General features: G+C 40.5%; 1 long non-coding RNA gene across 1 annotated transcript in view; it reads left to right on the top strand.

Annotated features, from left to right (window-relative positions):
- LOC136047269 (uncharacterized) overlaps positions 1–23,862 on the top strand; it is a 133,725-nt gene extending 109,863 nt beyond the window's left edge. Inside the window, exon 3 of the long non-coding RNA XR_010622073.1 lies at positions 23,762–23,862. This is a non-coding gene — a long non-coding RNA (uncharacterized LOC136047269). The remainder of the gene's footprint in view (positions 1–23,761) is intronic.
- Positions 23,863–24,574: the final 712 nt, after the last annotated feature.

A 24,574-nucleotide genomic window follows, 5' to 3' on the forward strand; every position in this document is an offset into this window, starting at 1 on the left:
TTCTCCTGATTAAAAAATGATTTTGATTTTTAAATGAGGGACATCTTGCCCACTGATCTTATTTCCCACTGTTTGTTTAAATACAGCCTGGCTTGTTAGAAACACTTCTGAAACACACTGAGGCACAAGGTATGAGGGCTGAATCAAAATGAACGTCAGGAAGCATTAAAGCGTTCCAAGACATGTTTCATTCTGGATTCAGAGATCTGCAAAGGCTTTGGTGTCTGGATTGGGTTTGATAGGGCAGCAGAGATGATTGAACTCTGCTGAATTGAGCACAGATTTTACAAAACTGGAGTTGCAGAAGCACAATGGTGCTTAACTTGTGCCTGGGCACTAGCTAAGAGTTTTGCTTATCAAAAACTTCCAGTAGGAGGAATAAAGACATCTGGATTTTTCTCTCTTCCCCACTCATGTTTGAGGTCACAGAGGTGATGGCAGAGATGGGTTTGATGGCTGTTTTGATATCTTGCTGTGTTGTTTTTCTTTATTATTAAAAACTATTTCTAATAAAATGCGGAGATGCATTTACATCAGCTGAGAGTTTGACCCAAAGACCTTGCAGCTTTCATGGAGACACTGCCCTCATATAAATAGCTGTTTGTTCCTGCTCTTTCTCCTATTCATTATGGTCAAAGTCTGAGCTCATGTCTGTTTCTTAACGTATAAAGAGTCTATAAATTCAGAGATGCTTGAGTCATTCTTGTGTTTCATTAAGTGAAATGTTACATTATGCTAAGACCCGGCACTATGAATGTTAGCTTTTTAAGATCTTATCTCAGGGATAAATAAATAAATAAATGAATCTCTAGCTATTTTGAGCTCTGCAATTACCCAAGCAAGTAAATCCTCACTATTAAAGAAATACAATATCTCCCATTACCAAAAAGCAGCAAATAGGATTTAGCTTGTGTTAGAGAAGGCATGCTGTCGTTTTTGTTTCTCATTACCAGAATAATTGTAGCAGATTTATTTAACCAATCATTCATCAGCTAGTTTACAAAAGCTCCTGGGGCTGCTGCAGTTGTTGGACAGCTGACAGAATTATTTAGCTGATAAATACAAAAGATAATTTGATTCATGTACGATTTCTGTAGGTCTGAGAAACGCACAGCAATTGTTTTGTCCCTCTTCAGATTCAAAAAGGACGCAGAATTAGATCTTGGGAGTACGACTAGTTTCACAGTTGGCCTCTGGAAATAGCAAGCTGTTTTACCAATAATTTTTAGTCATTAGTCCTGCTTGTAATTAAATATATATAGCTACATTTTGCACTAATTATGCCCTCAGTCCATTAAAGCACTCAACAGGTGCATGACTTTAGAACATGAATAATCTTGCTGGCCCACATGCTTATGGTTAAATCTGTGTGTAGCAGCTTAGTTCATCATAACACAATAAACACTTGACTCTCACCATAAGCAGTAAGGTTTAGGTGTGTGCTTGAAATTAAGCATGTGTTTAATTGTTTTTCCTGAATGGTGATGAAAAAATAGACTACTAAATTCACTGCATGATGGGACCCTGTACTGGATCCAGGTCTGCTGTAGTAAGATTAAGTGCTATGTATTTATAACTTGGCCTGTGATTTATTAAGTGGTGTAAGGCATTCTTGTTGTTAGTTCTTTGTGATGTTTGTGATGCTTATAGTTTGGATGGATGGCATACAGGTCCCCAGAAGTGGTGAATAAACCTCCGGGACGCTGAAGTACAGATGCAGCCCCAACTGAAATACTAGGTCCAGAGTTGCCGTGCTGTGGAAAATAAGATCAAATGGAGAGAATATGGAGAACTGGTGAGATGTGTGAGAAATTTGTGGGAAGATAAGCTGAAGAAGTCTTAGAACCTTTGCCACTAAGAGCAAAAGTATTAGGTATCTAGGAGCAGGACGGAGTCCCTGTGGGTGACTGCTGTGACCATTCCTGCTTTGGACTGTAGTTGAAGAGGGTAATTTCTGCAAGATTCTGGCCTCTGATTTCTGAATGCAGGAAAAGTTTTGCTGATAAGTATCTGAGCACTTTCTGTGCCAGTGGTTTTATCGTTAAACAAATAGCCCAAGTATTTCTACTTTTTTCCTTTTTTTCTTCTTATTAAAGAGATCTTTACAGAAATAAATGAAATATGACAGGCTCACTATGATAAGTGGAGTCTTGTTTTTGATCCAATCAAAAGTTTAATATTTACTTTTCTTTGTCTTTTTGGAATCATACCTCCCAACTGCAGAATGTTTTATGCAGATTAGAATGGAAATTATAATGGCATTATTTCCCAACAATAGCTGACTGAGACAGTCAGGAGCAGCAATATCATCGCTAAGAACTTCCCCACACCCCCAAAAAACCATTCTTCCCAAGTGGGTCGCAACATGTCAGATAGAGCAGAGCACTGCAGAACACCTCCCCATACCAAGCTGGTTTTCTGTATGTTGCCACAAAGAGGATCTGGCAAGCACGAGAGCCACTCGGAACAGATATGTAATTACCTTGAACAATTTCCTTTGACCTCCACATGATATTTTTACATCCACAAGGTTTACTGTTTGTCCAACTCCTAACCAGAGTTGCCTCCCAGTATTTCACCATTCAGAGCCAGAAGTCTGCACGTGGGTTTCTTTTTTCTTCTTTTTTTTTCCCCACTGATTTATTTTACTAGTGAGAGGGACTTGAAGGAAGAACCTATGATCAGCAATCTAAGACAATATTTTCCAGGGCGTGTTACATCAGTACATCATTATTATGCTTGCTTCCCTCCTCATGCTTCCCCATTATTAATTTATTTATTTTATTGCTGGTGTTAAATGGTTTTGTCAAAAGCAACTCTTTACAGACCATTAATGCCAAGAGCGGATGATTGTTTTCCACCAGCCCTCATGAATAATTCAAGCTGCCGGCTCACAGTCTCATCCTCAGCACTGAGAGATCTTCTAAGGAAAAGGGGTTATTAAAGGTAACAGTCGTGATGAGTCTCATCTTTGAGCGAGACATACTCATTAATCCTCAGAAGCAACCATATCTTGAAATAAATCACACGATGCTGGGGCTTTTTCCACCTCCTGCTTTTCTTCTTCCCCTGCCATGCTACTTTTGAAATTCTGTTGTAATGAGAAAGTCAAGGGACATGATAAATACCGGAAGAGTAAATAAATGGTGATATGAGCACTCAGCAAGTAGGCTGTTTTTTTCCTCCTTGTTCCTCTTCCTAAATGAATTTGTTTTTCTCTAGTTTTCATGCCTCTTGCATGCTGCCTTTCTGCAAGTGCTTGAATGAACATGTTTATTGGCAGAATTATTATGGGCCTTGGTGAACGATAAGAGAAGGCTGGAATATTAAAGTAATGAAGGTCATATACATATTCATACACCAGGAACTTGATTATTAATTCTGATAATTGGTTCTCAGCTGTGTTTACACAATGATGGTTAAATCTTATAAGTAAATTGTGAGGTTAGTTCTGAAGTTGGCAATTGGTTTTATTCATGCCAATAGTAGAATATAACTGAACAAAAAAAAAAAAAATACTTGGAAAGCAACATTTTCTCTTGGATTTGTCAGCATTCAAAGGAACCGTGAAACCTGTAGGCACTCCTAAATAGTAATGATATTGTAGTTGCTTTTTTTATTTACTTGGAATAGGATTTCCTACTAGATATTCAAAATCTTGTGAATGTACAGCAACAGCTTCAAGATTTGTGCATAACGGAGCTGCAGGTGGTTTCTAGTCCAGCCAAATCTGGTATTCTGCCAACTTTTTAGTATTGCAGCAAGTGAGCGAGCAGAGGTTGATCCCCTCAAGTCTCAAGCAAAGCTGTTGCTACAGACTTTTTGGATGAGAAACAGTGCATCTCTATTATGGTGTGCATGGCCTAATTGTGTATTGCTTGGTGTGATTCTGTAGCTTACTGTAACAGACTGATAGACTTCTTTCTTCCTTTGCTTTTATTGTGCTTGCATGTTGCTATTGCTTTTGCTTGTTAAAGTGCTAGGGAGTGCCTAAAAAGCACATTTCTTCTGCCTTTGCTGGAACAGCCTTTCAAACATGGGGAAATATCAAAAGCAGTGTTGTTTCTGGAGCTGAATATCTAGGAAAGGAAGGAATCTTTGTTAGGCTACCTTAGATTTTCTTTCTAACTCTGTATTTTTCTCAGCTTCTCTACCAATTTGGATTAAATACTTTGCCCCTGGGGTCTGGTACAAAGCCAGCCACTGATCATGTCTCCTGCAGAAACCCTGGTCTGAGGAAGTAGAAGGACTGGTATTGTTTCACACCCTTTTGATAAAGCTAAATGTCCCGTTCCTTCAATCTATTAAGTTTATTGAAGAGAGGTTAAGAGGTGATTTGATCCACTAATAGATAGTAGACAGCTCCATTAATCTAGAGGTTGAAAGTTGAAGCATGTAATGAGATCCAGTGGTTAGAAGGTAAAGCCAGCTGAACCCAGACGCTGCTGTTTTTAACAGCAAAGGTAACTGACCACTCACTCACCCAGATGTGCTGTGGAATTTCTCTCTTCCACTTAAAATACATTGACTTGAACAAGCGGTGTGATTTCAGTAATAGGTAAATTACTTGGTGTAGTTTGCTGGCTTCTGATCTGCAAGAGGACTACAGAAGAACACTGGGGTACAATACTAATGAAAGAAAGTCTCATTACACAGAGAAAGCATTAGATAGTAAATAACATCTTACATATCTACCAGGATCAGTGCCTATGTTTAAAATTCTTGATGGTTCTGCTGCAGCAGAAAGTGTGGGCTGACAACTGCATTTTAAAATAAGTTCTTTAACTTCTATTTTTCTTCCTTCCAAGATAAACCTGCTCATGGTTGGACTAGATGTTAGTGGTCTTTTCTGAACCTAATGATTCTATCATTCTAAGAAGTGTGAGGCTAATGGGGCAGGAGTTTGACAGGTATTCCAAAATTATTCTGCTGCTGCTGCTTTTGCTAAGAATGTCAATGAGTAGATACTAATTGAGCTTATATGCCTAATTATTGGAGATTTAGAAACTGAGTGTATACAACTTAAGTTGACAGAACTTGGAAAACAGGTTTTGTTGATATGGATCTGCTCAATAAGCCAGGTTGGGAACCCATATGGGAAATACTTCATTTCTTTTTCTAATCCCCTGGGGCTCCTCTTTCCTGAAAAACACCTTCAGATTATTCATTTGATACAGATGACACAGTAAAATGCTCTTTCCCATTTGAAGCATGTAGGACATAGCGTTTATTTCAGTGGTAAATCTGAACTGTATTGAGTTCTCAAGTAAATTTGTTAGTAGTGAGGTGAGGCATCACCTTCCCTGGCATCCCCAGATAATCCTCTTTGGTTTTGACGTCTGTTTTCATTTGAGTCTACAAAGCAAGTTGTTGTGCTCTTCAAAATGGTCTCTCTGCATATTCTAATTGCTTCCAAGGTCACTTTGGACATCTGAAGCTGCGTTTGTTGAAGATTATACTCTAAAGGCAGGGAATGAAGAGCAGCTGATAAGAGTTTAAAAGTATTAAACTTGCTAAAATCATGAAGCTGCAGGGTTAAGCTTGATCATGTTCTATTAGTATAGGACAACATTTCTGCACAAATGTGAAACAATTTGAATATTAATAAGGCTTTAAGGGTCTTTCTGTTTTCACAGTGCCTTTCTGTGATTGTAAATCAAAGTATGCGTGGACTCTTGAACTGACAGTGTACCACTCATGGGAGTGGTATGTAGATCACCGAGCAGCAGTTTGCTTAAAAAAAATATCCCAAACTACTCAATAACCCAAGCAACTATATAACTCAGATTTCATTTTCTGAAATAGCTCATTAAGAAAAAACATCTCAGAGGGCTCTCATGCTCCAAGCACTGGCTGTCTAATAAAGTGAGAAAGACCTCTTCTCAAATGCAAATAGCACTTCTAATTTGGACTCAGAAGACCTTCAGAAGTGCAGATGTCAATGTATAATAAAATTCAGGAAGATTTTCTGGGGCTGGGATTTCAGGATTTGGGTTGCTTGAGTTATTCTGTGAGAGCTTTATTCTTTAAAATGTTTCTTCTTCAAGTATGAAATTTGTTATCTATTGTATAATGCTTGCATTCCCACTCCTGAGTAGAGCAGAATTTGAATCAGTTTTCTACCACGCTGTGTTCTCATGCGTGTACTGATTTGCCATAGCCTGTCATGGATGGGATTGTGAATAGGAGCAGTTCAGACATAGACTGAGATTTCAACTCTACACCTTCTTAAAAGCTGGGATTTTCAGATCTGTTCTCTCCTTCTGAAAAACTCATCAGTGCTGTTGATGAGGCTCATGTGAAGCTGGTGTGAAAAATCCATCAAAAGTCTCAGTTTGTCCTAGGAAAGTCCTGAACCTTTTTGCAAGCCAGGAGAGATTTATGGGTTCAAGATGAAGTCAGGTAATGCTGAAATTCTCATGGGGTTTCAAGAGCAGTTGAAACATGTTGTTTATCCTTAGATTTTCCTTTGAACTTTGTGTTTGAACTCCTAAAAATATATCTATATATTTAATTTTTATTTTTTGGAGGGTGCAAATTACCACCAGATGGCAAAGGGATAAATGTCTGACAGCCCTTCTGTCCTGTAAAAATTTAGTCTAGCTAAGTTTCTTGATCTGGAAGGTGAAAAAGACAGTAAGGGAGAGCTGGAAAGTTGCAGCATTCCTGTTTTTGTTTTCTGAGATGGCTGAGCTGGGGCTACTGGAGGGTCAGTGAAAACTACTGTTGATTTAGAAAATAAATAGTATGAATTATTTCATCATGAAGCTCCAGAAGTTGCAATCCTGACTGCTCTGTCATGTAAAATATCCTTTGGCAATGAGTTCTACAATTTAAGGTAAAGATTCATGTAGAAACTTGCTCTATTTTTGTATGCTGTTTCTTGATAAGTTCTTCATCTGTAGTGCCTTGAGGAATGGTGAATAGCCATTTCTGCTTTCCAATAGAACATTTTTTAAAGCTGAAGTTGGGATCTTATTTACTTGTGTAACAGTCAGTAAAACATGCACGTGACCGCTGAGCCTTCTTTGCAGATAAAGAAGTAAACAACAAGAGTATGCACATATTTGCTGTGGCTGTTTCTTGATTTTCTGACTTGGAGACATAATGTCCTACTCCTGCTGGAGCTGCGTGGCTCCCAGGAAACTTAAGAAGTAGTGAAAATTGAAGAGCAAAAGGAACTGAAAATGTTCACAACCAAGTGTGGGATAGGATTTAGCCAGGCTGTTCTGGGCAATGTGAGGATGGAGCTCTGCTTAGTTTTATCAGTTTTTGGGGTTTGTGACTTTGGTGTTCCTAAGTGTTCACACTGGAATTGGTTTCATTGAACAGAGAATTAGGCCTTTAATCTTTTTGTTTCCATGAAGGTCTTGAGAGACAACAGTGATGAAGAAAAGGGTAAATCAGTGACTTTTCTCCCTTTACTGTAATCATCTTCTGCAGCAGCAAAGTGGTCCTGGAAGAATATGGGGCCTGCCTTCTTTTGTGTCTTCCCTAGAAGTAGCAGTAGTGAGGGTCCAACCTAAATGACTCTAATGTGATTAGAGTTCACAACTTTAATTGTGTAGTTCCTTATTTCAGCTCCTTTTGTAAGCAGGGCTGTTGGTGCCTACCCAAGCTCCAAAGCTTCTTCTAGCTGTGCTTAGCACTAAGTTGTCACAGCTCTAGAACTGGAGATGCTTTATGTAAGTGCGTATGGTCAGAAGTAAAAATCTTTGTAATTTCCTAAAAAAAATAATCCATTCCCATGCAGGAAACTTCTGGTCTGAGTAAGAAAGGAGGGTAAAACCTTGCTGGGTGCTGCTCAGGCTCAGCAGGCATGCACAGTTCTCTCCACTTGCCTTCTAAACCGTTGTTTCCAGGAGCTCCCATTAACCTCATTTACTAGGTTGTTTCCTAAAGAAGTCTTAGCTGAAAATCCCTGGAGACAGAACAGTGAAAAGATAAATATTCAGCCCAGGTATTTCTTCCACAGTAACTGCGTATGTTTCCATGTATAAACACGGTTCTAGAGACACTCTCCTTTTCCATATTCAGTTCCTCCTGAAACTCCTTCACCATGAGAACATTATCTTTTTTTTAATGTATATAGCACTCATACTATACGTGACCAATGTGGTTCCATCCACATCATCGTGCAGTTTAAGCAACAACAATGTTGGGCCACCTGCCATGAAAAACCTCAGCTTCTGGCATGACTGCTGGGGAGAAATTTCACAGGTCTTGTGGAAAGTGAGGCATGAAAATATACTGTGGGATTGCAAGCAGCTTATCAGAGAGAGTGTGCCTTGCGAAGTCAGAGCTGAACGAAGTATTTCATGACTTTGGCAAATGTGGTGTGCATGATCTGAACCATTAATCAAATGCTGACAGCCTGCGTGGGGAAGCGGAGTGTCAAATGGAGGAGGGCTTGCACAGCCCCATCCAAATGGCATCTGGGGGAAAAGATGAGGGAAAAAATAAACAAGGAATAGAATGTTTATGGTACTGGAACGATTTTACTTGTGTTTGCTCTAAACGTCTAGAAATTTATATTGATCTGAGGAGAAGTTGGTATGAGTGGAGGGAGTCGTATCAGCATTCTACATTGCCCTCTCAAGTTTGATTAATGCCTGGCATTTGACTACCACTCAGCTGAGAAACTTTTCAGAACACTGTTGTCTGGTTTTTAAGAAAATTGAATGTGCTTAAAAATAATAATTAAAAAAAAAAAGCACAAACAAACACAAAACCTCAAGAACCCAACTGTATTAAGCTTGCGAAGTTCTGTACATCTGGCGGTGTTGATGTCTCTGTGATGCGTGTCCAGATGTCTACTTAGAGAAGGTGGAACTGGTTTTGGCTTGTTTGTGTACAGTATTTGCTGACTGCAATTCTGGCAATATGTGGTTTTGTCAAAATATAATGGCATTGTCCCCTCCTTCTCAATTTCTTTTTATTGTGGAATTAAAAAATATTGCATAAGACAAAAAATATATTTTTAAAGCATATATAGAAATGAAAATAATAAATGATATCCAGAATATTGCCTTTATGAATTCATGTATGTATTGGAAAGCGCAGAGTTGACCCTTTTGAAGCCCATGTTTTTTCTGCTCCGTTTATTTTGGGAGGAATCCATAGTCAGTTTTCATAGTGATGAGAGGTGCATGTGCTCACTGATGTGAGAAAGGAGGCTTTAAATCTTGTGGCGCTACTGTAAATTAAGAGAAAATCATTAGTATCACTAGAGCTATGTTTAATTTCCAGCAAAGCCATAGAGACCAGCTGATCACCAGAACAGTGGTATTTACATAGCCCTGCTGGCTATGGAAATTAATGGCTAAGAGATTATAATTTTCCCCCTGCTTGCCTGCTCTTCTAAATTACTATTAGCCTTCTCTTATCAATAAAATATACTCTAAAAAAACCCCACCTTTTTCTTATCCTGTATTATACTGAAGAAACTAAGAAGCTTTAACAGCAGTCAACCATGAGCAGGGGCTGAACTAGGAGAGTGAAGAAAACAGGAAACAAAAGGAAGAAAACATGAAAATTATTACTATTATTATTTTAATGATTCCTAATGACATTATTTTAGGCTTGGAATGACTCCAGGAGAAAAGAGGGAGTGAACATGTTACTTGTGTTTGAATTGTCCTGATCAGAGTGTTTAAAAAGTATTCCACAGGGTTTAATTTTACCGAAGGATATGTCTTTATTGTTTGAGCTGTCCTTAATTTCTCAGATCTTTGAGCTTCCTCATTTCATTACACCGATGGATTTTTATGCTCAGTAAGTTCGTGTAGTTAGTAAATGATGTTATAGCTTTTGCACTGCATTCCTTACAGTGTTCTATGGCTGCAGTCTCATGAAATTAAACCTGTCATTAAAATAAAAAAAAAAAGCTTTATTGACTGTTGCATCTATGAGGACCGTGAAAAAACCAGATATGCTACAGACTGAATTGGCAGTGAGCATGCTCATACCCAGACAAAACTGCAGGGTGTTCCTTTGGCTGCTGAGTTCAACTCTGAGATATCACTGATACCTTTTCCAAATTGTCACCGTACTGGTTACTTGCTGTAAGGTGTTCTCTCTGGGATTGAGTTCTTGGATGTTCCTCCAAGCTGTGGCAGTTTAGGGCCATGTTTTGAATAACTTTACAGAACAGTGCAGTCTCTCTAGTGTGTAGGGGCTAGGAAGCCCCTCTGGAGCTGGAAGGAGAATCGGTATTTACTTCTGCCATTTAAGGTGGTGTATAATTCTGAGGCTTCTTAAATGGGTAAAATGCAGCTTAAAAGCCACCGAGTTTTTGCTGCATCCAAAAATAGCAGCAGCAACAAGGGTTCAGGTGAAAGGACATGAGCATGGCCATGGCCTTCTTCAGAACCCTTGGAGGTTTTTCCAGGCTTGGTTTTTGAGTTCAAGGGTCCAAGAAAGGCCCAAATGTGTGCTGTGGAAGGCTGTCGCATCATTATCCCAAGAGCAGAATCAGAAAATTGCAGTGCACTCTGCTGCCCTACTCCAGATAGAGCAGGACTGCAGCCAGGCTGCTTCCCTTGTGGTGAGAAGCGGAGAAACAAGTCCATTAGACTCCACCAGTTTTGTCCCCCAAGGAAAAGAGCATTTCTTAGTAAGTCAACGCAGAATATACAATGTATAGAAAAAGCCTGGAGAGATTAGACAAGCGAGACTCTGTCACGCACGGGCTATCTTTAAAACAAAGAGACAAGAAAGAAAAAAAACTCTGAACTTCCAGTTACCTCTTGTGCAAAATGCACTCAACTGTGCCAAGTCAACAATGAACTCGGTCTGCTTTCCCCCTGCTAAAAAATTCAGGCTTGTCTCAGCCTTGTTTCTTGATGGCAGTGAGTATGCAGTCAGTCGCGTTGGTAGGTAACACAATCTTACAGCTATAGTGACCTCTTCCTTCCACTGCATTTTAATTTTTAGAGCTCAAGGGTGCCAAAATAATCAGGGCTTTGTGTTTCATGTTCAGGCTGTATATGGCCTAGGTTCTGGTAGTTAATCCCTCAAGGTGGCAGTAGCTTAATTAAAGCTACATATTGGTAAGAAGATAATTGTAAGTCCTTTGAGTGGCTGGTCTGGATTTAAGCCATGTACAGTTTGATATAGTCATCTATAATGTATCAAAAGTCCTCACTGGCTTTTAATGTAAAGCCATGTAAGATAAATGAAGAGTACATGTGGCAGGTGCTCAGTACATGCATTTAGATTAAGCCCAGCTCATTGAGGTGGTGATTAGATGAGTTATGTCAGGGAATTGTAACTGCTTCAGTGGATGAAGAAAAGGTTATTTCTAAGAGCTCATTTTAGTGGCGTAACTGGCACATAATTCAGATATCAAATTCTAAATGAGAAAGGAAAGCAAGAAGGTGCAGATACCAAGCCACGTGGGCAATACACACAAATGCGAGGGAAGTTCAAAGGCAGAATTAGTACTAAGAAGCCATTTGAGTAATGCTTTCTCATTCGTTTTAAACAGTGGTATTTAACTACATCTAAAGTGACGTTAGGATGTGATTTGTTCAGGAATGGAAGCTCAGTCATACTTATTTGCTGTCTGTGTCTCTATTGACCTGAGATCACGCAGGTCAAATCTATTGGAGCAAAGGTGGAAGCGCAAGGCTTGCCTTCCCCTAACGGTTTTATTAGCAAGGGAACCAGTGTGTTCATCAAACTGGCAGGAATTCTGAAAGGAACGGTTGGGTCTTGCTCTTTCAGCCTTGACAAAAGATCATAAAGAAAACACACATGCACCAATATGTTTGCTAGCTCTCCAGAAATAATCCAGGACCTTTTTGTGTCCGTGCTGTTTCTCCAGCTGGGCTTGGACAAATGCTGATCAGGGAGTTCACTGAGCACCAATAGGTTTCTCCCATCTCCTGCATGCCATGGGGGCTGGTATGAAGAGGATGAGGCAACTTGCAACAGCAGATAGCCTGAGGGCAGAGGAGAGGGCTCATAGTGAGGATTCCTGAAATAAAAAAAGGATGAGAGTGGGTGAGCAGTGACTGGGTCTGTTCTGCTCATACTTCTGTTTTATGCCCACGAAGAAAACACAGAATGGCTTAGAGACACAAGGCTCTGGACTCACTGCCCTCTGTTAGGATCATGACCACATGCTTGAATTTGAGAGTGTGATGTCTTGCAAGCTGTTTTTTCACAAAAGCATTATTTGTATTTTTAATTTTTTTTAGCAAGTGCAGCATCATGCTCTGAGGTTTTGCTGCACTAACTGATCTTGTGGTAAGCCGTTCTCATAAGAGGTAGCTGAAATCATGGCCCGTTATGTCTAATGCAGCACAAGAAAAGGCAAAGTAGGAAAAGTGAGATGTAATTCAGCAAATGAAACTGGCACAAAGTAGTAGGAGCTGAGCTTTACATCTAATGCTCCCATGTACTGCAGCTTCTTTTGTCCAGTCTGATGCTGGTAGGTCCACAAAAGGCAGTGAGCACTATCTACTAAGTTAATTCTATTGGGTGCATGTATGGATGAGAACTGATGAGAAAGCTGGAGGATTCCAGCACATTTCTTACCAGCTGTTTTCCACAGCAGCAATATCTACTGTATCTAATCTCATGCACTCTATTAAATCTCACAAGCAAGACAAGTGCCCCATGACAAGTGATTGATCTGCCGTGCCTTGCGGCGACCTCGCTAAGCAGAAGGCTCCCCTCAACCAAGGCTCCTGGAAGGGAATGGTGGAACAGTTGTATTATTTCTTCCTGTTATGTGAAGACTTAGCTGGCCATGCAATAAAAGACATAACATTCAATTGACCTTTTGCTTATCTATAAACGTAAAATGAGCTACACAGACCCCAATTCACTGAGGAGCCATTTCTGAGAAATTTATTTCCTTTTACTAGCCATAAAAATAAATTGCTCCACACAAAGGATAGGCACAAAAATAGCTCTACTAGCCTATAGTTAGATTATTATGAAGGAGATGTTTTTCCCTGGGCAATCACAGCCAGCCAGTGAGTTGTCAAATTTTTATCTCATTGGATTGCTGGGCACAGATTAATGTTCTAGGGAGATTTTGTATGTTGCAATGGCCTTCTGTAACCTCCTTCAGCCTCCCTACCCAACACGGGATTGGGGGATTGACTTGAGTTCTTTGAAGGAAGGATTTCTTTTTTTTTCTTTTTCCTTCTGCCTTACTTTTAAGCCAGATTTGAAGATTCTTACACAAAGCATTACCAAAAAAAAAAGTATTTTTTTGTGTGTCATATCAATCTATTTGGACAAAGCCAGGCAAAACTGTTCTGAAAGGCAATGAGAGGATAAGGCAATAAGTCAGACTTTATCCAGCCCATTTCTCTTTGTGGAGCCCAGTGCAATGAGCTTAGCTATTAATCTTTCCAGGATTCTAACTGAAGAAGTTGGCTCACTCATTTCCCTTCTTTTATTCTGCCTTTGCAATGAAATTCACGATGGAAAACACTCCTAATAACACCTATCTTATAAGAATAAACCCCAGTATACTGCCTTCTAATTACCATCTGTAATTAGAAGGCACAAATTATCAAGGTAAATCTTTTGTGCTCTGGATGTCACATACTGATGTGACGTGGAGAAAGAGCAGGTTGATGAGCCCCAGAGCTGGGGATGGGTTATGCCTGGTGCTGCTATGTCCTGTTCTCCCTGCCTTTGTCTCTCTTCAGCTTTTCTTTCTTGTTAACTCTAAGTTCCTCAGGGCAGAGGCTATTCTTTGTTGTCTGTTTGCAGAGTACGGGACAAGGTGTGCAAGCAGAGCTGAAGCTGCTCTGCTGGGTATTCTAGCACTTCCTCACCCATTTCTGATTTAGTCTCAAGCTTCCAGAATGGAAAAGCAACCATGTTGCAATGAGTACCACTTCCAGCATCTTATGAAGGAGGAAAAAGATTGGTATATCATGCCCTGAGAGCTGTTCCTCTGAAAATTAAAGAGAGGTACAAGGACTGTAGAGGGGAACAAATTTACCCAGAAGACCAGCATGCTCTCAAGGTGTTTCTTTTTGCTTGAGATAAGACACTGAAGCACTAAACGAGATTCTCAAGATAAGGCGAGAATTAAGATGACATCAGAAAGAAAAATGCAGGTTTCTTTGTCCTAATCCCGTGCTTGAGCCATCTGGCAGGAGATGCTGCTGTGGGCTAGGTTACAGGGAAGAGGAGTTGTGTACTACCTTTAATTCCATCAGTTAGGGATTCTCTGATGTGTACTTACTTAAGAGGTAACCTGGGTATTATTTGATGCTTTCATAATATTTACTGGTGGAAAACATACTTGAGCTTAAATCGTCATGTAATGGTGCTTAGCATCTCATAATGTTAAGTTCTAAAACAATGTTCTCTGTTTTATGATGGTACTAATGAGGAAGCAGTTGATCAGTAAAATCTACATGAAATTTGTGTTTAGAGCCATGATTTTAAATGGTTTCCTTTACTTCTATAGTTCTATACACCTGTTTCAGAAAAATAGTGTAAAACATCACTTCTTGTTCAATAGTCCCTCAAGATACAGACTATCCATCATGCTGTGTCTGACAGTAGCACAACCAACGTTACGTATGTATATATATTTATATATCCATAATGTGTTAGATATATATACATACATATATATGTATGAGAACCATTTTCAATGGACTGAATGTTGCATTGTGTGAGTGGGCTGGGTGTCCCCTGTGCCCCCACCCTTGGAGCAAGGCAATCAGTCAGTGCGGGCTCATTTCCACCACAGTCTCTGTGGGATGGACTGCTTGGAAAGCCACATGTTGGCCCCATCCATTGGGTGCTCTGAAATGTGGCTTTGATAATCAGTTTGAGAGCTGGCTGTGATTTTAACTGGCTCGACTACATTGTCTCCAGCAGATCAGGATGAGGGGCCTACGTTTGTCAGGAAGACTACAGTGGTATAGATTAAGCTGGTAAGATACTGAAGTAATTTTCCTATTAGGATTGTGGATTTGCTTTGCATGAGTAAGGCATACCTGCATCTGGGTTTTCTAATGGGAGTATTCTTTATTTAGACTGGAGTTCATGCACACCAGCATCTCTCTATTTAACCACTTATTTTTACTATAGCCGTGCTGAAAGAATGGGTCTTGTTCACTTTAAAACTTTCCAGAACTCATGCTGAAGCTAGAAAATCAGTCTAGGAATAAAAGGTGACAGAGGAGGTGATATTTTTCAGCTGGTTGTGGTCATCTCAGTCCACATACTGATGAGGGAATCATATCCAACTGATAGCTGGCTCCTCATTTATGGATTCTCTTGCTTGTGCATGCATATTTGGCTCCCATACACTCGGGATCCAATATGCCCTTTTACTCAGCTCTGTCTGCTCTGATGAATCTTACAAGTGACACAGAGCTGTGTAAATGGACTGTGATAGAGTGTGGATCCGGTCTGTGGTTGTGCACAAATCCCATTGTTTCCTCACTTCGCGTCTCTCCCTCTCTCCCCTCCTGTGGTAAATAGCCTCTAAAGCAAACACACATTTCTGAGCATTATGTCACTTTTGAGCAGCAGCCAGGTGATAAGATTAGCACCATTGTCATCAGAAAGAGCACAGGCTGTCTCTTTGAAGAATGATACTGGATCCTCAGGACTTTTTTATTTTTTTAATATGTGACTGTGTATTTTTGGATACAGCTGTAGCCTCAGGACAGGGGGGTGAAAAAGGAGAGGCGGGTGATGAGAAGAGAGAAAGCAATAAGACAACTTTGCTGACAGCCCATTTTCTTCTTCCCTTTCCTTTCTGAAAACAAACCCAAGGTGTGAAGCATAGGTCCTTGGACCTGCTGGTTCCCTTCTGTGCCCTCTGTGCCATAGGGAAGACCAAGATACATAAGGATATATAGAATAATTAATGTCACTTGGCTTCTCGCTTTTTTTTTCTTCCTTCTTGTGGATTCTTCATCCTTATTTAGCTTCCTGACTCTTTCACTTACCAAAGATAGGGTCATGCAAGTTGTTGGGCCTCAGGTCTAGAGTGTGGCCAGGCAGCTGCTGGTAAGTTGCCATGTGTGCCCATGGGGTGTACTACTACTCTTGTTTTTTCTCCTTGGTCTCTTTGTCTGGTTCTCATTTATCCCCTTCTTTCCGTTCTGTGCTTTATGCATCACCTTCTGCCACTCTGCACAAGTGGGAGCTCTTGATGCTGGATAGAACAAGCAGTGGCATTCATGTCCCTAAATACCTTTCCTTAGAAATGTCAAGATGCCCTTTCAAAGGGACTCAGGAGAACAAATTCTTTTTTGGGAATGATAAGTGAACTCTAGCTGAACTTGCCTTTTTTTTTTTCTTTCCCCAGATTCTAATTCCAAACCAAATATATTTTTTTAATTAGAAAAATAAATTATGATTAATTTCTTGGAAATTGTTTTAGTTCCCCATTTCAGTGTTCAGTCTATTGTCATGTGAAGCAAAGACAAATGCTGTCACTAGAAACAGCATGAGTTTCCTTTTGTGATCTCAACTCTTTATGCCCCTCAGCTTGAGCGTCTGTGACCCTCCCCACTGTAATCCGTTGTAGAGTCTACGTATTAAAATAGAGATTCCTTTTATTATCTCGGAACCAGAAAATATCTTCATCCCTGTGCCATGATAGCAGCTTGGTGGTTTCAAGTTTTCTTTTTGTTTCATCCATCTGTGCCCTCTTGATATCTCTTGTTTTGGGCTTGGGAACAAGCATCCGCTTTTCTACCTATGTAAATACAGTTCCTGATATATTATGACTGCAAAAAAACCCCAAAACAACAACAAATGAAATTTAAAAAACAACAAACTCACACAACCAACTGACCAACCAAAAAAAAAAAAGCCAGTCTAAAATGAAATTTGAGATGGTAGCTTTTCTCTAGCATAGTTGTTTCAGTATAACCTCGCGTTAGGTGGTGTAATAGAAATTATTAATTCCCTGTGCTACCGGAGACAGAGCAAAAACCAACCTCCTTCTTATTAAACAGTTTTCTTCTTTTCTCTCTGTGAGAAACTCATAAGCCTTTTTTTTCTGTTAAAGGGAACTGTGGGTTTGGAAGGGGAAGATGACAGTTGCTTGGATCACTCAAGACAAACGTTATGCGCAGGGTAGCGTTGGGATCACTGCAGTGTTCCCAGATTTCCCATTGTGTGACTGTTCACCTGGCTCTTTTCATTCTTTCTTTCCAATTTACTCTTTACATAATAATGACCCAAAGGAGGGTCGTCCCTTTGTAAACACCATTTGGTTGAATTTTGATGAGGGATTTGAATCATGCTGACAAATGGAAGCCTTCTGCATGGCTGGTTTTAGGGGGGAATCATAGAATCATACAATTGTTTGAGTTGGAAAGGACCCCATAAAGGACATTTAGTCCACCTCCCTGCAACGAATAGGAACGCCTAAAGCTAGAACGAGAAAGCCTGGCCCCTGTTTTGTCCTGAAGGCCTTCATACCTGAGCAGGCATGAAAAATCATACAGTATTAAGGCTGGATAGTGGTGTGATGGAGTGGAATTGCACAGGCAATGGTGACTTTCAACAAAAGGCAGCTCAGGCAGCTTGAGCAATTACAGGAAGATATCGTAGTTACTTATTCTGATCCTTTCTCCCCTTTCTCTCTCCTTTTCTATCAAATTCTCTCTCATGGAATCAGTTTCTCCCAGTGCACTTCAGGTATTTGTGCTGATGGGGGTAGTCAGGACATAATTGTAATTGACTGTTTGCCCTTTTGAAAGGGCTGTGAAAAATCATGTGCTAGTTTTAGCTTCTGCTGAAGGTTGGTTGAACCCCAGGAGAGCTCGTGGTGGGCTAGTAGTGATGGGTTAAATCTAGCAACACTTGAGATAGTGTGGCTTTGACCTGTGGTTCCCCAGTTATAAAATGCAAGAGAAAAATGCTGACCTAGAAGTTTAAGGGATTAAAAATGCAACTATCAAGCAATTACTATTACCTTGTATCTTTTTATCTATTGAATGAAATGCATCATACCATTATACTAGAAATGAGACTCACTTGGGAATCCATATGAAAAATGACATTCTGTTGTCCTTCCAGCACACAGACTTGTGTGCATTTCCACCAGGCTCTCAGCACACGGGATGACTATCAGCATCATGGGATATGTTTTAAATTAGTGCCCGAGGGGAGAATGGGATTGAGTTGTGTACTGCATGATAAACTCAGCTGAACTTTCTTCTTATGCTTTTTATTGAAGTTGTATATCATCAGGAGAGTGTGAAAGTCACATCAGAGAAGGGAAACCATCACTCCAGCACTTCGGCCTGTCAGGCTATTTTGCATAGTAACTTACAGAAATGAACTGGCCACTTCTAACGCCCTAGAACAGACAGGGAGAACAAGAGCCTGCTAAGGATTTTATCACAGAACGACATGCAGCACATCTGGTTTGCTTTATGCATCTCTGTGCATTGGGAAGGGAGCAGCAGGGGATGGGGCGGGAATGCTTTATTTGAAATCTTTTGCAATGTTTCTGAGTCAACTGTTTATAATAAGAACAACAGTCTTGGGAAAACTGTGACCGGGAGGCAAAGCATCTGAGACACTGGTGTAAGAACTCCTGTCGGGTTCCTTCACCTGCTTTACTTCCCTACCCTCCTTTGAAGGGGAAGTCTGTGTGAATGCTTTGCCAACTGCTGGGCAAGGCTTTGGGGCATGCAGCTATACAAACACAACTCTTCTATGTCAGAGAGCTCATTGGAAAACTTAGAATTGTTCATTTTCTTTGGTCTTCTCTGACAGCTTAGATATAATACACCTAAAAAATCAAATGAAATGCAAATCTGTTTTGTGCCTGATGAAGTAGCAAGCACGGAAGCGTTCCCAACCAGTCTAAATGCACTGGATTGTTCTTCAGCATTCAGAGCCATTCTGCTGTTAGCAGCTGTTGAGCTTCTCCATGACACAGCCTTCTAAAACTGCTATTTCACCCTCTAGTTTTTATATTGAACATCTTAAGAAAACAATTAATTAGACCTCAGCACTAACTGGAATCGATCCTTAAAGTTTTTAGCTCTCAGAATTAATTGTTAAATGATGCATCAATAACTTGATAGATGGATATCACATATTCTTCCTCTGGGGTGTCATTCCTGCTGAAGTACTGGCTGCTTCCAGCCTTTCCTTTCTCTCCTGCTTCTCTTTCTGTGTTTTCATTCTCTTGCTTAAATCTCAGGTCAAAATTTTAATAATTTGATTATCAAAGTATAATGGTGAAGTAGAAAAACTGCAAGGGTAGTGGTTACTTTTCAGTTTTTGGAAGGAGTAGGGGGTTTAAATATGGGCTATCGGAAAGGGTTTTTGGTTATTGTTTGCTTCTGATTCAGTTGATCAAGTGATTGCCTCGCTGCTAATGCAGAGAGGAAAGGAAAATATGAAGGCTGTTCTGAAAGTAGTGCCTCCTGTTTTATTATACTGGCCCATGACATCAGAGGTGGGCATGGGGTGGATGGCAGTGGAGGTTTAACTTCCCACCAATATTCCATTACATTTTGTTGCCATGTGACAAATGGCAGCAGAGGGGTAGTTTGACAGAATTACGTCTGACATGAAAGTGTATCTGAAGCAAAGGCGTGCCATTGAATTCCTCCATGCAGGGAGAAATGGCACCCACTGACACTTGCTGAACGTTTATGGAGACCAACCTGTGGATGTGAGCACAGTGAGGTGGCTGGGGGAGCATTTCAGCTGTGGTGACAGTCGCAGTTCATAAGTTCATAAGTTCATAAGGTTGGAAAGGACCTATAAGATCATCTAGTCCAACCATCCTCCTATCACTATCTCTACCCAACTACTAAATTAAGTCCTTTAGCACCTCATCTAAACGCTTCTTGAACAGCGCTAGGGATGGTGCCTCAACCACCTCCCTAGGCAGGCCATTCCAGTGCCTGACCACTCTTTCAGAAAAGAAATGCTTCCTGAAAGCAGTGGGTCGCTTCTGCCGGTGCAGATATTTACAAGCGTGGCATGCAGGCTCTTGCTCATTGCTGGTGAAAATGCATAGCTATAATGGTGGCGACTGTTGAAAAACAGTGTTTTTCAGCTGAGAATTTGCTCTGTCAAACAGTTATTGTGCTCTTTGCATCTGTTGTAGTTTCCATGGAAGTAGATAGGAGGCATTACTTTCAGAGTGACCTACGTATATATTTACACAGTTCTCACAGTCACCCTGAAGTGTCTACAGTGATTAGTAACATGCTTAAAATTGCAGCTGGAACTCTCCTATGGGTTTCAGAAGTGCACAGGGAGGTCAGACCCCAAGTACCTGCTTATATCCTGTTCAGTTCCTTAAATAACAATTTTCCTTATACCGTGTAAAACTTGCAGAGTGCTAAAGGAGTTATGTGTTAGCCTGGCCATGCTCACCTGTAGCTATTGCTCCTAAGGGTAACCCAGAAAGCCCCTACCACCAGCCCCAAATCATCTCTGTTGTCACAGGCAGACTGGAAAAACAGCCATACAGCTTCGATCAAGCATGCTTAGCTGTGGTGTAATAAACTTAAATATACCCATACATACAGTTGGGCTGACTCATGCAGTGCAAAATATTTCTGCTAATAAACGCTAATACCCGGGTGCCAAGTGTTAGTCCTGGCTCATGGGGCAATAAGGACAGTTGTGTTAAGGACCAAGTGTGGAGTTGGCGATGGGAAGCCAGAGGGCTGGATTCAAGCTGAAATAGAAAGGAACTGGTTGGTGTTAATGTCATACCAAAATTAACACTTAAACACATGCTGCTGGTACATTTACACCCGCAATTTTTATCTGTGGTACCCAGGAGTGGTGGAAGGATTATTTCACAGTTGGAGCAGTCATTTTATAAGCGTGGTAGAGACTTTAGAAAATGTTTTGTCATTTCCTTTCAGCTCAGCTTCTTCCTACAATAACAAGCGTGGACAGAACCCTGTTCATGATACCTGCGTCAATAACGGAATGTGTATGAAGGTGTGAGAATCACAAATAAACACATCTTAAAACAAGATCCATCTTCCTTCCCTTAACGGGCACACTCCCAAATGAAGTCAATCATAAAATTCTCTCATGCTGAATGCAGACATTTTTTCATGCGTGTAAGCTGGTGACCTCACAAGCCCTCCACACGATGAGGAGAGTGGCGAAACCTTCCAGCTATGTGGTGTGATGTGAGCACTGTTATTAGCAAGATGTAGTCAGTGGGAAAGTCACGCATGCGACTGACTTTGCTCATGCCTGCCAGCTTCCCTGGTACTGTCCAAAGAAGACTACACTTAAACACGAAGAGAAATATTTTTCTGTATCTGTTCCCAGTTCTTTCTGCAGTGTATGTGGGTTGTTGTTCTGGTTTCTGTCTCTACAGTCCTGCTGCTCTCTCAGATGGCTGTGTGAGGCTTGAATTTTTATGTTTTTAAATGCAAGTTCGCAAATAAGAAACATCAGTAAGATTTAAGGAGGAGCAGGCAGCGAGGTGCTCACTCCAGTTAAACGTCTTTGTGATTTTGTGACCCAGGGCAACACCATCTTTTTAAGTCAATAAGACAGAAGCATAGATAAAGCTGGAAGCAAGGAGTGAGATAGGCATTGAAGTCCAGTACTTCAAGGCATATTTTCTTCCTTGAGGCAGTAGAAAGACTTATTTATATAAAAATTACATTTCTCTTTAAATAAACATCCCTCTAAACTTCCCAGTTTAGAACACTGTGAAAAAGACCCAAATCTGAACACTGCTGTATGAAAAACAAAACAAAAAATCCACACCCTTCTTTCTCTTTCTTATCAATATTAAAATAGATTAAAAAAAAGATTTATTCCAAGATAAAGTTAGAATATTGCATTTCTGGGGAGAAAATAGTACGTCTGAAAAACTTTCAACCCTAATTTAATAACTAACACCCAACGTACAACTTGGAAGGCAATTTCTAAAACTGGAAAGCAATTCTAATGGCATTTGTGAGTGGGGAAGCATATGAGTCTCTTTTGTGCTTTGATTAATATTCTCTATTCTATTAGGGATCTTAAAAACTGAAGACGTACTTTGTCAACATTGTTCTGCCATTCCCTTAATGCAAACCAACATCTCTGCTTAAATTGAAGAAATCAGCCAGGGAAGGGCTCTGGACTCTTTCTGACCTGCCTGATGCAAAACAGAACCTGGTGATGCTCTTTTAGGCAATCAGATGTGCATCCCCACAGCTAAACCTCAGGCAACACGCAACTGTGATAAGAGAGACATATTTCTGTGGGAAAGTGTAAAACACTTCTCCATGTTTTATGCCTTTCTGCAGGAGTTGTGAAGCAGAGGGTGATTCTGTGTAAGCATATCGGACAAAGCAAATGAAAAGAACAAACAAAGAGAAGGAGACAAGGGAATTCATCAGGGAGCTTGCTTGCAGCCTTTAAGGTTTAAAGCTGGAATAAGATTTAGCACAAGTCTGTCTCAGTCATATCCAAGCCCCCCAGGAGACTCAAAGGCACAGGAGTGAGCACATGGGTCTCTACATCTGGAGGAGAGCGTGGGGCTGATGAATTATTCATGAGTTTTCTACTTGTGCTCGGGAATTTTCTCTTTATTCATACTCAAGGAAGGAGGAGAAAATTTGTATCATGCCTGCATTTTAATTTAGAAGGGAATCGTTTGTAGTGCTGTGGGCAATGTCATCTGGACTCAGTGCTGGGCTTCGGAGGATGAGGTCTGGAAGCCATGGCGAGCTGCAATTGGATTTCATTTTTCAGGCTGTCTGAGAGAAAGAAGTGGAAATTGGTGGGATAAAGACCACTGTCTGGCACCTGAAAAAAGACAAACAACCTAGTCTTTCAGGTCTTGTGAAATGAAGTACAGCTTCATCAAGTCTGCAAAGAACTGAAGCAGGATTCTGAAAGATGCATTTCTAGTGCTCTCCAGGCATCATAAGTCCCTTTGCTTTAATTTGGAGTTGAATTAATCTTCCAGACTGATAAGTGTGAAAAGTCTTCAGAGAAGGCAATTCACTCTTTATATCCTGGCCATATCTCAGTGTAGACTAGAGGGGAAGATTTATGCTGGCTGAGATGAAGTTGGCTGAAGGAAGGGGACAAGATACGTTTGACATGTTAGGCTAACGCTATCCCCAGTGCTCTGGGTTATATTCTTCCCTTTTCTAGCTGATATCTACACCCCATGGAGCCAAATCCCTAGCAGAGCTGTCATTGACCAAAATGTTTTATCCTATTGGGAATTAAGAGCCAAAAGGTCCTATGTGGCCTGATGAAATAGCCCTTCCAGATCCATGTGCAACAAAGATGAGAAATGTTGAAATCCCATTTCTGCTTTTTGTCCAGTTACATTTCCTATATTCTTGTACCAGTTTTGTCTATAACTTACTAGCCCTTACCCTTGCCAGTACTTCTCTGCTCCCCTCTCTCCTACATTATATGAATACGATGCAATCATGTTACTCAGTCAACACAGAGATGTCTGCTATTCAGTTGTCTGTTTCTTCACTACCAGCGCTTTGACTTCAAAGGCATGGATCTGCTGTTGAGCCTGGAAAAGCTTTCCCAAATGATCCAAGACTTGTATAAAAAAAAGTTGTAGCTCATGAGCTGGCAACATTAGGCTGTAAATCCTTTCTCATTGTGTGTTTTCAAGACATGCTGATTGCTTGCATGATCAGAAATATTAGCTTTCCCTGTTATATTATACAGCCTGTATTTTTGAGCTTACACAGGGGAGTGATATAAACTATTTTTAGCTGAAACCAGCCAGAGTATTTTAGAATAAACTAACAGGTTAAATGTTCTTTTTTGACAGGATCCATCTCTTGTTGGCAATAGCTGGGAAAAAGTACAGGAATAGATGACTTTGTGTGTCAGACTTTCACCTTGTGATATCTTGTGACTCTTGGAATATCTATTCACTCACTGAATCCTTGTGAAATGTGAGGTAAGAAGCATTTTTCTTCTTTTGCTAGACGATTGATGAGAGGATCTTCAGTGTGCATTGAATGCATTTGATGCATCGTTGTGTAAAAGGTAGACCTGTGAGAGCACTGACTTCGTATTCTGGACACAATCTAGCAGCAGAACTTCTTACTTGGGCAAGAATTTACACCGTAGCTATTCAAGCTCTGGTTGTCCTTGAAAGAGAGCTTCAGAGGGAAGTGATTTCATCTGGACTGATCAAATCTTGGGCAGAGCTAGTGAGCTTTGCTGGTTGACTGGATGACACTTGTCCCGATGGGTGTTCCTGTCACAGAATAGCCAAGTAGAAGTTGTTCAGAGGAAAAAGGCAGTGTTTCTGATGGAGGGCTGACAGACAGATGGATATTTCTGAGGGGGCTGTGATAGAGAGCACTGATAGAGGACAGCAGTGCTGACAGTAACCTTCCCTATGCACTCAGTTGAAGAGACTGGACTAGGGAGCAGCTGAGGAAGTCCATCTGTGTTATACAGTGTGGATCCAGCTCTCAAGAGGGGGAGGGAGGATAAGGCCTTCTATCCTACCTTGCAGCAGAGCAAATCCTGGGCTTTTCTAAATTACTGTGGCAATGGTTGATTGGTCTCAACCGTTGACAAAGTACAGATTGAATTTTCTGAGTGTTTCTGATCACTGCACAAATCAAAA

This window comes from Cyrtonyx montezumae, unplaced genomic scaffold (genome assembly GCF_038088225.1).
Source record: "Cyrtonyx montezumae isolate F1298 unplaced genomic scaffold, pur_monq_1.0 scaffold_17, whole genome shotgun sequence".
NCBI lineage: Eukaryota > Metazoa > Chordata > Aves > Galliformes > Odontophoridae > Cyrtonyx > Cyrtonyx montezumae.